The sequence below is a fragment of the Haliotis cracherodii genome, unplaced genomic scaffold (assembly GCF_022045235.1).
Source record: "Haliotis cracherodii isolate W230 unplaced genomic scaffold, xgHalCrac1.p SCAF_7, whole genome shotgun sequence".
NCBI classification, from domain to species: domain Eukaryota; kingdom Metazoa; phylum Mollusca; class Gastropoda; order Lepetellida; family Haliotidae; genus Haliotis; species Haliotis cracherodii.
The window spans coordinates 62,152,370-62,159,452 of record NW_027266330.1 but is presented as its reverse complement, the minus strand read 5'-3'; the positions used below and the strand labels follow the sequence as shown (position 1 = coordinate 62,159,452).

General features: G+C 42.8%; 1 pseudogene; it reads left to right on the top strand.

The window, feature by feature from the left end:
- Positions 1-665: 665 nt before the first annotated feature.
- Positions 666-6,277, top strand: LOC139449071 (uncharacterized; annotated as a pseudogene).
- The last annotated feature ends 806 nt before the right edge of the window (positions 6,278-7,083 follow it).

Genomic DNA, 7,083 nt, shown 5'->3' with positions numbered 1-7,083 from the left:
CCAGATCTATATTGTGATAAAACGGGTCTTACATCGCGAAATGCATCAAATCACGTGAGCACCTTGATTAAAAACATGAAAAGATGTGGAAAATATATGCTGATAACGAGTTAGCGATGCATATGCTTTGCAAATCCTGCAATCGACTGAAATCTGCACGACAGTTTACGAACCGGATTTCGATTTCGGTGCGCGAAATTGATTGGACTATGCATAGACTCGCTAGTCCAGCCAAAATGTAACTCCATAATACCAGCCTAGTTCGGCAAGGGTGGAAACTGAACCTTTATAGTCAGTTATAGTGAGTGAGTTGGGTTTATCGCCGCTTCTAACAGTATTACAGTTATATCGCGGGTGTCAGCTTAATGTGTGAGGAAAGCCCGAAGTGATGCAGGTCTCAGACGTTTACCACTTCGATGAATCCCACGAGCACGGATATGGTGCTGTCAAACCTAGAAACATAATCCGGGATTCAAACGCACAATCATAGGTTTCTGGCGTGCCGAAGGGACGCAACTCTGCACAGCGAATCGCGGCGCCTTAGACAACTGGGCCACCCGTGCCCCCTCGCAGGATAAGACTTGAACGATAGATGCATCGGTAAGGGGAGATAACCTTGACAGCCTCTTTGTGTGGCCTGGTCGACTCGAAGATCATCTTGAGGTATGTGCCAATCAGGACCTTTGAATAACCTGGTAAGATTTGGGTGCACGTGAACCATTATTATCATACCCTTGAGTATGAAGTGATGTAACCGAGTGGATGAAGCCACTGCTTAACATCCTAATTCCCCGTATATGAAGTTAACTCAGTATTTTCACCGCAGTTGTTGAAATATGGATTAATGTTGGCGCGGGGGCACGGGTGGCCCAGTCGTCTAAGGCGCCGAGATTCGCTGTGCAGAGTTGCGTCCCTTGGGCACGCCAGAAACCTATGATTGTGGGTTCGAATCCCGGTTCGCGCCAATTATGTTTCTAGGTTTGTCAGCACCATACCCATGCTCGTGGGTTTCACCGAAGTGGTAAACGACTGAGACCTGCATCACTTCGGGCTTTCCTCCCACATTAAGCTGACACGCCGTGATAAACCTGGAATTGTGTTAAAAGCGCCGTTAAACCCAACTCACTCACTCACTCTGTACAGGATGGTGGGAACATACGCATCTTCGTGATCTTGTTTTAACTTCAGCAGGTAAAGACTACTTGGCAGTTTTGGCGTACAAGACGAGCGGCACTTCTGTGACTGCTAAGGCTGGAGAGACTGGAGGCCTGGTAGAGCTACGGTATCCACAGTTAGGGTACAGAACACCACACGCACTTGCATCAAACCGATCTGCCTCAATTAATATTCATGGCAAAATGAAGGTTATGGGTTCTATTGAACCCAAGGTTATTATAATAAGTACAAGCGATGATGATATGCAAATAACGTTAAAGGGGGAGAGTAGGTTCAACCCCCTTCCAATATCTGCCCTTGGGACTAAGTACATTGTGCCCTCTGATACGACGTATACTGAGGATTATGAGAAATTACTTGTGGTGGCAACACACACTCAAAGCACGGACGTGGATATCAGTTTCAGAATTAAAGAAGGGGCTGAATACATCAACGGTCACAGCGACCACTGTACAGGAATCTCCATATAAGTGCCACGCGTCCTGTTATGGTGACAGTAATTAGGCGAGACGGTGTGAAAAGTGTCTTTGCTACTGTTCCACCTGTGAATACGTACATGCCTGCCAATTACACCCTCGTATACCCGCGAGGGCGGCGTCCTAGTCTGAAGATTTGCACCCGGAAGACAGCATCGCTGGTAATTCAGGCCCAGTATATATACCAAAAAGTTACAGTGGACTGGGAGGAAATATCAGGCAGTGGCTATAAAGTAGGAACTGTATCATGGGACGACTGGAGCGGATATTCTACATACCTTTCCTTTGACCACCCCTTTACGCTTCTTACGTACCATACTGGATCAAATGCCTACCTCTACAGCTTATCACTGGAGGAAGCACCAGCAAGGCCTTTCCGAGGTATATACATCATGCTGTATTAAAATGTCCTGAGCAATTCTCATTTCGACTTGTACTGTATTATGGGCCCGTCTGTTCTCGGGTAAACAATTGACTTGCATCTGCACTTGCACTTCCATGAAGGGTATTTTCGTGAACACCTGGTGTCATCAATATTTAATAGGTTGTTTTCTTCTTCTTTTTTAAAATTATTTTTTGATTTTTTTTTATTTTAAAAAAAATTTTTTTAGTATTTAATAGTTAATCTCAAAGACATGCTCATGATAGAGTCGGGATTGTACAATGGGTTCTGCTTTTAGTAGAGTATTCTTATGATGTTATTTTCCGCTTTTTTTTGTATTAAGCTGTTGGGCCCCTATTTTCCCGATGAGGAGTAACAGTTCATACATCAAATTTGCCTAAGAGAGAGTCCGAATCTAGATGAAAATACAATAAAAGAGACAGAACCCTTTCATAATTAAAAGAAATATCTGCTAAAATCAGAGTTAATTTTATGATTCCCACCATATCATAAGCGTGGGGTCCTCTGTAACCCATTATTTTATAAGTGCATACAAGTGCCAAACTCTTTCATAATCATAAGAAATACCTGCCCAGAGGTCCGGTAGTACCTGTCATAAACACAAGCAAAGGCAAGTCAATTGTTCATATGTGTACGGATATCACTTTGGCATTGAAACGTCTAGTTTGGAAATGTCTTTCACATTCGCAAGATAAAAGTCTTGAAAGCGTTACTGAGGCCTTGAAAGTTGTTAACACTGACCAGACAACGTTTAAGCAAGAGTCGTATGATGCTCTTTGTGGAAAGATCATGCTCGATTATCTCAAAAGTTGTGAAATTTGTCACTCTGAACATTTATGTATACTGAACCAAATTAAAAACTTCACAATCCTAAAATTTTAACATTTTGACCAGTTATCATTGTGGGCCCTAATTGTGTATGTAAACACCCGTTTTTGTGTAGGTGAATTGATAAAAATCATGTGCACAGCACTATAGTGGCAAAAGTGGTTTTTCACGTGCAACTGGTCACGTGGCCATAATACCGCACGTGTTTTCAGCCATACTTGTTAGCAGTCATTAACCAAAAAAGAAAAACACAAGAAAACAAAAGTCTTTACGGCCATTTGTCATGCCACGCGTTTCAAATGTGCAACGTGAACGTGCCATCGGCATGTTGCAGACGGGAACGTCCGTAGCTGAAGTCGCAAGGACGATGGGTTGTAGTCGACGGACTGTTTATGATTTACAGACGCGTCTACAGCAAACGGATACCACCGCTGATCGCCCTCGGCCAGGTCGACCACGTGTGACGTCACATGCAGAGGATCGTCAGATTGTCTTACGTCACCTCCGTAATCGATTTTTGTCCGCTACATCACTGTTTAGGGGTAGACTGAGTGCGCAAACTGTTCGAAACCGTCTGAGAACTGCTCACCTTCAAGAACGACGGCCATACTGCGGGCCGATTCTGACTCAATTACACAGACGTCAACGTCAATTGTGGGCACAGCGACACTTGGAATCAAGTCGTCTTCAGTGATGAATCTTCGATTTGCTGATGGTAGGGCGAGGGTGTGGAGGCGCCGTCATGAACGTTACGCCCAGTGTTGAGTACAGGAAGTTGACAGATTTCGAGGCGGAAGTGTCATGTTGTGGGCTGCTTTCTGTGGCAATACACGTTCCAGGCTTCTTGTCATCCGTGGCAACCTCAACGCTGCTGCTTACCGCGACCAGGTACTGGCACCAGAACCTCTGCCTTTTATGGCAGCACATGGACCCGGTTTGATCTTCCAACACGACAATGCCAGACCCCCACACAGCAATACTGACAAGGAATTTCCTTCAGAATGCGGGAGTCAACGTCATGGACTGGCCGTCAAGGTCTCCCGACCTCAATCCCATCGAACACGTCTGGGATGCTCTTGGCAGAAGTCTGCGCACTCCCCAGAACCAACCACAGAATTTGCAAGATCTTGGCACTATTTTGCAGAAACAATAGCGTCGTCTTCCCAATCATGTGTTCACAAGCATCACAAGGTCCATGCGGAGGCGTTGTGTGGCAGTTGTCAACGCACATGGTGGCTATACACGCTACTGAACTTGTGTGCCATCAGATTCTCGTGCTTGGGACTTATGATTTAAACTGTTGATGTTATTACCGAATACTTTAGGTGCTTGGAACAAATTATGGCTACCACAGTTAATTAAAATCCTTCTTTGGACATTAATGATTACAAATTACCTCCTCTGATACATTTGTCCGTTGTATATCATATATGGGATTACTTTTTAAAATGTGAAGTTTTTAATTTGACCAGTATATAATATAAATATGAGTTTCTCTGGTCTCTTCATTTCCAGCGCATCAACAATGTCGTTAGTTTTACTATGAAACACTTCATAAAGTGTATTAATAACAATGATGATTGAATGCTAGTCAAAGAAAGATAGTACCAAGGATTATTGTCAGAGATGCTTCTTACCATTAGTTCGATGTTTCTTTGAGTAATTTTGTTTATTGCAAAGGTCCATTGGAGTCGGTCGAGTCGGTAAGCACATCAAAAGTTATTCTACCACAGCTTAAATGAAAGTCATATTTAACAACCTTTTCTGTAGTTCTTGACTTGGTGTGTTTAGTTATGCTTCAACCCATGTGGGGGCGGTCGGGTAGCCTAGTTGTTAAAGCGTTCGCTCGTCACGCCGAAGACCCGGGTTCGATTCCCGACATGGGTACAATGTGTGAAGCCCATTTCTGGTGTCCCCCCGTGATATTGCTGGAATATTGCTAAAAGCGGCTTAAAACCATACTCACTCACTCACTCACTCAACCCATGTGATTGATGCACATTTTCTAATGTTATGTTGAGTTTCATTGCCAAGTTTGAATCATGATTATGTGCAAAATATTTGCTTTTGTAATTTGACCATGTTTTTTTAAGGACGGACATACCTGATGGCTCTCCCAAGATTTCGACCCAATCATGCATTACCTTACCTCCCTGGAATACACGCATCAACTGGAGAGGAGGGAGGACACTGGCAGATACAAAATCCATACACAGGTCCCACCATTTAAAACCGACTATTTCTACCCACAATATTCTATAAACACAGCAAATGGTATTCAGAATAAAACCATCCTTGTCCACGTAGAAAATGATCATATTCAGATCGGAGGACACGCCAACACCACAGTTTTCTCTCCACTCCCTATCTCCGCTTTAGGGACAAAATATATCCTGTCCTTCTGCCATCCTTCGAGGGGTTACATCTCAGTCATAGTGATTGCCACACACAGCAAAAAGACGAATGTTGACATCACATTTAGCTTGGGTGGTTACATAACCTATGACAACAAACTATACTTTCACGGAGACAGCTCAGTCTCACTCTCATGGAGTACCAAGCTTTTACATTGAACAGTACGTCTGATCTGACTGGAACAGTAGTAGCTGCCGAAGAGACTATTGCAGTCTACAGTGCAACATATGAGGGACTTTATACTTACAGAGGTTTGAAATTTACTAAAACTGCTGCCTGCATTCATTTGATTGCCTATCAACAACTTCTACCCAAAAGGCATCATGGAAGAGAATATGTTGTTGCAGTTCGTGAACAACTAAACAGTTCTCCCCCATACCAGCTTCAGGTTGTCACCGACCACAGTGACACTCAGATTATGTTCAATGACGGCTCTACAGTATCTGTTGGTGACACGGGCGTGTTCAGAAAGCGATATGGACCCCGTACGAATCTCTACTTCAAAACCACCCAACCGGTTATGACAATGCTATGTCTACTGTCCTACGACAGATATGGCACGTTCACTATCGTACCACCCGTTGCTTACTACACAAAGCGAAGTGCAATAACCTTCGGAGGTACTTTACAAATTATAACAGATAAAGGGAACAACGACGTGCAAGTTGAAGGTCACTTCACATCTCATGAGTACAATAATCACTATACATCTAAAGAGTACAATAATCACGACACATCTATAGAGTTCAATATTCACGTGGACTGGACACCAATCCGAGGGTCAAGATATAAAGTAGGAACATGCACAGCAACTGATTACTTCATGTCATACCTCATAACTGATTTCTACGTGTTCGTCCACTCAAATACTCCTTTCAGTATCCTAGCGTACATGCCTGTTTCTACATATAGGCGTCGTTTATTTCATCTCGTCGTCGACAATGGAGGCTTCAGTTTTAAATCATATCAACGTAAGTAAGCTCAATGGGAGCTTCCTTTTGATTTGTATGGAGGGGTGGGCATTTATTTTGGTACAATCTATATCAAACAAATTATTTATTTTCTGAGCACCATCAAACAATCTATTCATTTCACGTAGATTTTGACATTTCTGTATTTCCAACAAGACAAAACAACACATGTTGTATGAATACCTGTCATGATATGTCCTTTAGTGGAATGAGGAAATAGGAAATTAAAGAAACATATTGTCTTTAATGTTAATTTTGTTTGGCAGTCAACAACGAAACCAAAGATATTTCAGCCACGAAACCAAAGAATAATGGTACAACTCCATTCCAAGGTTCGCACTGTAATGACAGTAAGTGACATATAAGTAACTCCTCTGTGAAATCACAAATATTGTTTTTACTATACTTGGCGGCTTAAAAACACAAGTTTTGGATCAGACCAAGATTCCAGCTTTATAACAGCAGTCTGTAAATAATAGAGTCTGGAGCAGATATTACAGTGATTCATAGCATAAATATGCTCCACGACATTGGGATACGATTAAATGTAACAACCAAGTCAGTGAGTCTGGCCCAGTTTGTCGTCTCTTACAAGAATGGCTTGATGAAGACCTATCCTAACCCATCTTCCCAAGGCAAGTGAGTTAACTGACTATAAAAGTCCAGTTTCCATCCTTGCCGAACTAGGCTGGTATTATGGAATTACATTTTGGCTGGACTAACCAGTCTGTGCATAGTCCAATCAAAATCGCGCACTGAAATCGAAATCCGGTTCGTAAAGTGTCATGCAGATTTCGGTCGACTGCAGGATTTG